Source organism: Nomascus leucogenys, chromosome 22a (assembly GCF_006542625.1).
Source record: "Nomascus leucogenys isolate Asia chromosome 22a, Asia_NLE_v1, whole genome shotgun sequence".
Classification (NCBI taxonomy): Eukaryota; Metazoa; Chordata; class Mammalia; order Primates; family Hylobatidae; genus Nomascus; species Nomascus leucogenys.
In genome coordinates this window covers 109,701,886-109,711,605 of record NC_044402.1, presented here as the reverse complement: position 1 = coordinate 109,711,605, position 9,720 = coordinate 109,701,886, and the positions used below count along the sequence as shown (strand labels likewise).

The following is a 9,720-nucleotide window of genomic DNA, read 5'->3' as shown; positions in this document are numbered from 1 at the left end:
CAGTTGGGGAGATGTTAGTCAAAGGATATAAAATTATAGTTCAATAAAAGGAATAATTTCACGGGATCTATTAAACAGCATGGGGACTAGAGTTAATTATGATATGGTGTATTCTTAAAATACACAATCATATCAGAGTGGATATTAAGTGTACTTACTACAAAAATGATTATGTGAGGTAATCCATATTTAATTAGCTAGATTTGGCTATTTCACTATGTATATATACTTCAAATCATCATGTTATATAAAACAAATACATAAAATTTTATCTATTTAAATAAATAGATGAAATACATAAATAAGTTTGAAAAAAATTATTTCTCACTCTTCTAAAGGCTAGAAGTTAGAGATCAATGTGCTAGCAGTTTCAGTGCTTGGTGAAGGTTTGGTCTTTGCTTCCTTTTTTTTTTCCAAAGCCTGTGAAATTTTATTTGTACAAAAGAATAAAAATAGCTATTTAAAAATGATTGATTTAAACATGTTTTTCCATTTTTCCTGTTCCTTGAACATGAATCTGCTTCCAACTCAGAAAGATTTAAGATAGGTAATTACTAAATACTTCCCTTACAAAAAAACAAAGAGCTGAGTTTCCCATTTTACTTACGATAAACCAGATTATTTTCAATTGTGAATATTGGGAACTGCATGAAAGAGATGATCAGATGTGTCAGCAGGAAGGTATGAGCTGTACAAAGTCATTACAAAAAGAACTCAAAGAAAATAAGATGATAAAAACAAGAGAAAAATAAGAAAACACAAAGCAATATAAGAAAATGCCAGATATCTACAGCCTTCATCTGAAATGTAACTTGTGTTCTACTTTCAGCATAAAACAAAACCAGAGAACATTTCTTGATGCGTATCACAGAGGAAGCTGGTACCAACCACTTTAGGGGGAGAGATTCATCCTAAGAAGGGAGAAATGTACAGTTAGCAACTTCCTGGGATTATATATGTCTTGATCTTCCTGCAGTTCTGTTACTAAAAGTGACATAAAGTAAATGATTCAATGTATTATGGAAATGACTTGTTTGTCACCACATTTAGAACAAACTACTCAAAGTCACAGGCACTGGGTCTGGGAGAGCAGAGGTGGATGGCCACGAACTCAGGTGAAGGATGTTTATCTTTGTGAGGCCAGAGAAGGGAAGCAGGGCTCTACAGCCTGGAAACTTCTGCACTAATGTATCTCCTCATAGTCAGCTCATGGTTTTTTGTTTAACTTCAGATCAATCCTGTGTCGGTTTTTTATTCTTTCACTTTTTATGGCTGCTGTGGTGACTCCCTGAGGCAGTAGAGGAAGCAGCCTTCTGAGGTTTCATTCCCTGCACAGATCCATCCAGATCCTCAGGGTCCTCCTGGCTGGGCTAATTTTCCTGATTGTGGAAGTCTGGAGAATGTCACTTTCCATCCCAGTTCTTGGCTCCCTCTTTCCTTCCTTCCTTCCTTCCTTCCTTCCTTCCTTCCTTCCTTCCTTCTTTTTGAAATTTCCACATTTATTTTTCTTTCATGTGCATAGAAAATGGCAGTGAAGTGTCCTACGAACGAGGCAAGGAATGGGCATGGCGCTGCAGTACCAGCCTGGACATTGTGCTTCCAAAGTACACCATGCATGGTGAAGACAAAGGGTGTCGCAGTTTGTTTTTAATCGCTCACAGTTCCTTGGGCTTCCCATTTGTTTTTGAAGTTTTCAGTTTCTTCAAATCTCTTTTCAAGTGACACTGCATTACAAATGATGGCACTTAACCAATGTGGCATTTCCATATTTACACCAACAAAACAAATTTACAAGACATAATAGCATACAATCTTGACATTTAGTAATAGCAATAAAACGTGGGCATCATTTTATTTTTTCGGTACAAACTATCAGAACATGACTTTATTCACATTAAAAAATCATCTTTAATTTGGTTTGACCTACACATCCCCATTTCATTTCACCCATTTCTCAAACCTCTCATCACGTCACCCACACCTTCACCAGACTACAAAATATACAAGTAATTAGATCTAACACCTAAATAGAGCTTAGAAAGTCCTCTCCCAAATGTTTCCTCACTTCCCTGATAATTCCTTAAAAAAGAAAAAAAATGCACTTCACTCATTCCTTCCACTTCACTTTCACATTTCAATCATCAAATCAGCAAGATGGACTTTTCACCTCAATCCAAACAAGGTTGGAAAGAAAGAGTTCCTCTGTCGGGCATCTTGATACTGCACCCATGAGTCTGGGGACACTGGGTACTGTTCTACTCTATAAGAAGGTCGTTTAATGGAATAAAAGTCTACATAATTTGTGGTCGATTTCAGTCCATACTGTGTTGACTAATCAGTAGAAGCTGGAAAGTGAACTCGGTCATCAAAATAAGGATCTTCATAGCTATGAGGAGACTGCAAATACAATCTGTATGAATCAAAGTTATTTTGTTGGAGTCATCTTGACTATAGTATAGCTGTTGATGCTGTAGCTGTCTATTTAGTTCTCTTGCTGGTGAGGAATACGAAGTGATGTAAATTGGTGAAGGTTTGCTGGAGGCTGACTGAATGATGGGTGACATCTTTTGGTTGGTGATAGATAAGGAAGGATGTGATTTGAATCAGTCTTGCTCCAATGTCGACACAGGTGTAATAAAATGGTTCTGATTCCACCCATCCTTTTTATAAATGCTCCAGAGGTCCGGATCTTGCCAGAATGTATTCAAGACCTGGGCTGCTGCCTTCACTACTTTCAGAGATGATCTGTCGCCCCTGCCTTTGGTTATGTTCACCAGCTTCTCTATGCCTCCCGAGTTGGCCAGGGCTTTGGCGTTCTCCATGTTTTTGCTGGTGACCTCGTGCAGAGCACAGCAGATGGCTGCCATGGACTCGTCAGACAAGACGCTGGGGCCGTTGCTGCAGGGAAGCCGGTTGACTAGGTCTTGCATGGCGTATTTGCCTATGAGCTCCTTGTTGCGAACATCTAGTGTCATCTTCCTCAAGGCAGTTGCCACGGAAGAAACAACTCTATCGTTATCCATTCTCAGAAGTTCCACAAGGATGGGGAGCCCCTTTTATTTTCGGACGGCTGCCCGGATGTATCCTGCAAACTTCCAGTTGCCAGCAGAGAGGTTCTGGAGAGATCTGGCAGAGCCTTCCAAGGTGGCTGCGTTGGACCTTTCTGCTAGAAGAGTCAGATATAGCTTCACCACTGATGGGTGCCACAGCATCTCAGCCTCTTTGGGGGACTTCGACAGTCGTGGGATAAGACCAACTCCATCCCATTGATCTTCTTGCTGAGTCCTCTTTTTGTTTTTCTTCCCCCAGCAGCGTGGCTCAGAGTCTTTGCTGGGAAACTTTTTCTAGTAAGTCATCCCATTCATTCAGTCCCAGTAACTGGGCCTGGGGCACCTCCAGCTCCAGCCAATAGGACAGCTTCCTCAGGGTGCACATGCAATTCTCCATCTTGCTCTCGTAATCGGATGTGTTCATACACGTGTAGATCACATACAACAGCGAGTCCACCAGCCCCTCGCAGGACCGCATTTGCTTCCAAGCTTCTTACCCCGCATCGCTGAGGTTCCTCAGGCAACCTGTTGTACTACGCAGAACTAGTGAATTCTGAAATTTAATTTTATGGCCATCATCAAGAGAGTTATTCCATCTAGAATGTGGAACGATCACAGTGTTTGTCAAGGTTGAGAGAGCATCTCAAATAATTGTCATTTTTACAGCATCACATGAGGATAAATTCCAAAGAACTCCTGTAACAAGCTCCCTTACTTCTGCATCAATATTGATTTTCTCAACAGTCACAACAAGGCAGATATCTTACCAACATCCTTCATTGCTATTTTATTTTCATCTGTAGACTTGCTGAAAAAGAGGTTTCGAAGGGCATCACAAGCGTTCTTCTGAACTTCCAAAACTCTGTGGTCCAAAAGGTCAACCAGATGCTTGATTCCCCCTAACCTACACACCTTCATCTTCACGTTGTTGTCGCCAAACCACAGGTGCTGCAGGTAGGCTGCTACATTTGCCTGAACACGTGGGAAATGGTGCTGAAGGATGTGAATGACGTCAGGCAACTCAGGATCATGCCAGGCAAACTCGCTGGGGTCCTTCTGAATGCTGTCTATTGATGGGGATCTTGTGGTGCCATCATTAGCTGGCACTGTGTGCTGAAGCCTGTTATAATTGCACTCTTGCACTTGGTATTGTATGGGCCTGGAGGGCTCCACATAGGTATTCAGAGCATAATTATTTCTTTGGTATGTACGGGTACTTCGTTGGCTGGACATCCTTTGTAGATTTCCAATACCTACTGCTGGCTCCCTCTTTTAAATGAGCTAGTCCTGAACTCCTGCCAATGCACTTAATGCAGCTGCTGAGGTAACTGAGGATTTAATGAAGAGCTGCTTAGCTTCTTTAAACTTCTGGTTCCTTCTATCATTTTTGCTATAGGAGTTTTTTTGGTTGGTCAGATACCGATCCCAGTCAGAAGTAATATTGCCATACATCTGAGTGTCTTCCAGGTAGCTTCCCTCAAAAGCACAGATCTGTCACTCCAAGTTTGCCAGTGTTTCCCATGAAGGCCATGCCCTTATGACTTACTCACCTCCTAAGGGCCACATCTCTTAATGCTTTCACATTGGCCACTACATTTCAACACATGAATTTTGGGGACACATTCAGACTATAGCATATCTATTCTTGCATTTCATGTATCACTCTTGATACTGCACATTCCACCATGCCTATAACTTAGGTGTAGGTTGAAATATGATGGCTGGTGGACTAGCTCTCTGAGAAACATGCAGAGGATAAGAAATTACTCTATTTTTATCACTCTCTAGACCTAGGATCATTCTAAAATTGAATGGAAAATAGTTGGGTGACAACTATATTCCCCTTTCTAAAGAATTCTAAACTTGCTCGAAGATAACTGGTTAGAAAACAAGACTAGAATGAAAGTGGATGAAACCATAACAGAGACATAAAAAACCATTACAAGTTCTTAGAGAATTTATAACTAAGTCTTCAAAAGCAATTGCAACAAAAACAAAAATTGACAAGTGGGACCTTATTAAACTAAAAAGCTTCTGCACAGCAAAATAAACTACTGACAGAATTAAACAGATACCCTTCAGAAGGAAAGAAAATATTCACAAACCATGCATCTGACAAAGGTCTAATATCCATTATCTATAAGGAACTTAAACAATTCAACAAGCAGAAAACACATAACCACATTAAAAAGTGGGCAAATTACATGAACAGACACTTCTCAAAAGAAGGCATAAAAGTGTCCAGCAAACATGAAAAAATGTTTCACATCACTAATGATCAGAGAAATGCAAATCAAAACCACAGTGAGATACCATCTCACACCAGTCAGAATGACTATTAATCAAAAGGCAAAAAATAACATACTGGCCAGGCCGTAGAGAAAAGGGGACACTTATACACTATTGATGGGAATATAAATTAGTTCAGCCACTGTGGAAAGCAGTTTAGAGATTTCTCAAAGAATTTAAAACAGAACTACCATTTGACTCAGCAATCCCATTACTGGATATATAGCTAACTGAGAATAAATCATTCTCCCAAAAAAGACACAAGTGTGTGTTCACTGCAGTACTATTCACAATAGCAGAAACAAGGAATCAACCCAGGTACCTATTAATGGTGGATTGGATAAAGAAAATATGGTACATATACACCATGGAATACTACACAGTGGTAAAAAAGAATGAAAGCACGTCCTTTTCAGCCACATGGATGCAGCTGGAGGCTATTATCCAAAGTGAACTAAAGCAGAAACAGAAAACCACATACCTCCTGTTCTTACTTATAAGTGGGAGCTACACAGTGAGTACACATGACATAAAGATGAGAACAATAGACACTAGAGACTACTAGATGGGAGGAGGGGGAGAAAGGGTTGAAAAACTACTTATTGGGTACTATAGTTACCACCTGGGTGATGGAATCATTCATATCCCGAGTCTCAGTGTCATGCAATATACCCATGTAACAAACCTGCACATGTACCCCCGGATCTAATATAAAAGTTGAAATTCAAAAAAATTCTTTGAATAAGTGTTTTGTAACCCACTTTCCCCTTTCTTTCTTCTACTTGTTTTACTTTTCCCAAAGACTTAAATGAGTTCTTATCTTTCATAATGAAAAGTAATTTTTTCACTTTTTTATTATTTCAAAGTTAACAATTTTTTAAGTGTATTTAAACGTAAAATTGAAGGTTGTGTGATACTAATTATATTTGTTCAACTGAGGCCCCTATGCCTGAAATTCTGTGTGTGGGAAGAACACACTGTCAAAAGGGTAGAATAACGAATCAATGTGGGAAGGCTGAAAATTCTCTGAATCTATCAAAATGTCACAACCAAATTCAGTTTAATTAAAAGCTAAAAAAAAAAACAACCCGGTGTCGAATCCCACAAAATTGTTTTAGAAGATTACTCTTTGCAATATTAGTACTCAGTATTTTAGCTTCTTTCTAATCCACATTACAAACCTGAATTTCAACTATGATGGATGCTTGCCTTTTTGTGAGAATAGGATACTGGAAATATCTGGAATTTCATAGCTAGAGATTTAGTATGTTATCCACCTCTGATGGGATGCTCTTGACTCAACTGGTCAATAAAAGTCAGAGAATGTTCTCTGGGTAAGATTGGGGGCACTTACAATATAGTAGCCTTGCCATCAATGCTTTTTTTCTCCTTCTGCCTCACTCTGTTCTCACATATACTACAAAGTAATAGGATGGATCAATGCAATGTCCCTAAGAGCATTATTCACACTGCAGATTCCTCAATAGCAGGAAGCACACATCATCATATTTGTATCCCCTCAGCTTGCACCAATGAAGGAGTAAATAAAATGCTAAAAAAATTCCAAGAAGAATATAAGTACTAAAAATACAAATAAGTATAGTATTTAGCAATATCCCTCTTTACTTTTTCAATGGAATTGTGTTTTAATAAGGTCTGTAGTATCCTCATATGATTTGGGGCATATCTGATAAAACAACATTTGACACAGTTTTGAAATGCCTCCTTCACTTGGCTTCTAAGATAATACTGTCTTCCTTCCCTCCTCCTCCCTCCGTCTATTCTCAGTCTCCTCTGCTGACATTCCCTCATCTCCCTGCCTCTATACATTGGAGAAGCCAAAGAAGTAAATCCAGGATTTCTTTTATTTTCTATTTAGTCTCACTTTCTTGATGCTATGACTCTAAATACTATCTACATGCTGATGACTGTCAAACTTACATTTCTAACATGAGCTTCCCTCTTGAACTCTTGATTGTTAGAGGGAAAACTGACTGCTTAACATCTTCATTTAGATGTCTAACACACATCTTGAACCTACCGTTTCCTAACCAGAACAGTCTTCACCTTTCAATACAGGACAACAATGTTCTAGTTGCTAAGGCAGAAAACTTTGTCATCCTTAATGTCACAATTTTTCTTTCTCCCTCCATTCAAACTCACAGCAAATTCTCTAGCATTACATACAAACTATATCTATCATGCATTCATTTCCTGTGTTTCTGCAGTAGACTTTTGACCTCACCACTTGGACCTTGCAACACTAATGTCTTTTCTCTAGATAGCAGCAGAGTAGTGCTGCTAAAATATGTTAATCCATGACAATTCTCAAATCAAAACTCTCTAGAGCTTTTCCATAGCATGTAGAATGTAAACCAAAGTCCTCATAGTGGTTGAAATTTCCTACTGATCTGGGCCCAGTCTTATCACTGATTTCCTACAACTTTCTTCTTTGCTCACTCCACTCCAACCATACTGGCCTCCTTTCTGTTGTTCTAGAATAATAGGTAAGCTTTTTACCCAAGGCCTTGGCTAGAATCCCTCCCTGAAGTCTCTGTTTAATTCACTATGTCTCTTTCATCAGGCATACTCAACATCCACCATCTCAAAGAGAATATCCCTAGACATCCTTAACTAAAAGTGCAACTCTTTCCCTTGCCCTAAACAACTAAAAAAGTTACTATCCCATTTTCCTTCATTTTATCCAAAAGAATTTACCAGCATCTAAAATACCATATAGTTTACTCACTAATCTTGTTTGTTGCATTTTCCCCACTACATCATAAGGTTCATGTCATATGGCTGTCCTAGGGTAAGGCCAGCAAGGCATCTAGGTTGCAAAATTTAAGGAGATAGTCACTCTTAGGTCATGCAAGTGCATTCATGCTTGTCACAGCCCTGCTTTCATAAAGGCAAAGATTTTATTTATTAACTGATACTTTCAAAATGCCCATCATAGTGCCTGACATATAGTGGATGTTTACTAAATACTTACTAGCTTAATGTATCTCAGATACTTAATAATAGTTTTAGAAAACCCAGTATGTCCCCATTAGTATCTGCTGATCAGTATTGTAATTTAATAAGAACTTAATCTCCAGTGACCCACTTTGGTTAAGTTATTTCACATTAACAAGTTGTAAAATGCCTGGTAAAGTACAGAGGTTCACCTTTTTCTGCAGAGCATATGTTTCAAGACCCCCAGTGGATGCCTGAAACCATGGATAGTACCTATATATACTATGTTGTTTTCTTATACATGCATGCCTATGATAAAGTTTGATTTAAAAATTTTACACAGTAAGACATTAACAATAACTATTACTAAAATAGAACAATTATAACAATATACCTTAATAAAAGTTATAAAAATAAAAGTTTAATAAGTTATAAAAATAAAAGTTATTTGGTCTTTCTCTCTCTCAAAATACCTTTTTTTTTTTTTTTTTTTTGAGATGGGGTCTCGCCCTATCACCCAGGCTGGAGTGCAATGGCGCAATCTTGACTCACAGCAACCTTCGCCTCCTGGGTTCAAATGATTCTCCTGCCTCAACCTCCCCTCCCAAGTAGCTGAGATTACAGGTGCCCACCATCATGCCCAGCTAATCAAAATATCTTATTGTAATGGACTAACCTGTTTCCAGACTGTGGTTGACCCCAGGTAACTGAAACCACAGAAAGAAACTGTGAATAAGGAGGGACTGCTGTATTAAAAATTTACCTATGGCTGGGCACAGTGGCTCATGCCTGTAATCCCAGCACTTTGGGAGGCTGAGGCGGGCAGATCATGAGGTCAGGAGATTGAGACCACCCTGGCTAACACAGTGAAACCCCGTCTCTACTAAAAATACAAAAAAATTGGCCGGGCGTGGTGGCGGGTGCCTGTAGTCCCAGCTACTCAGGAGGCTGAGGCAGGAGAATGGGGTGAACTTGGGAGGCGGGCTTGCAGTGAGTGGAGATCGCGCCACTGCACTCCAGCCTAGGTGACAGAGCAGAGCAAGACTCCATCTCAAAACAAACAAACAAACAAACAAAAACTTACCTATATAGGATATGTTTACACCCAATTTAGAAATGGACTTGATAACAAGTAATTCTTTACCCCCAGATAGATACTTAAATCTCCCACATCCAAAGATTGTATAACACATAACCGCATTGACCACAAGTAAAATTCAAGGTGTTTACATTTTGTTGGGACATAATATATGAGTAAAAAAGAATAATTTTCGCTAGTGTACCGAAAAAAACTAGGGTATGATATTACCAGAAGAGAAGTGCAGAATGTTTTTTAAGGACTTATCTAAACTGCGAAAATATAGATTTGCAGGGAAACTGTGTGGACACAAGTTCTATTGTATCCTACTTACATATCTGGCAT

General features: G+C 39.0%; 2 pseudogenes; both read right to left on the bottom strand.

The window, feature by feature from the left end:
- Window positions 1-1,183: 1,183 nt before the first annotated feature.
- LOC105738761 lies at window positions 1,184-9,720 on the bottom strand (annotated as a pseudogene).
- LOC115832480 lies at window positions 2,071-4,301 on the bottom strand (annotated as a pseudogene).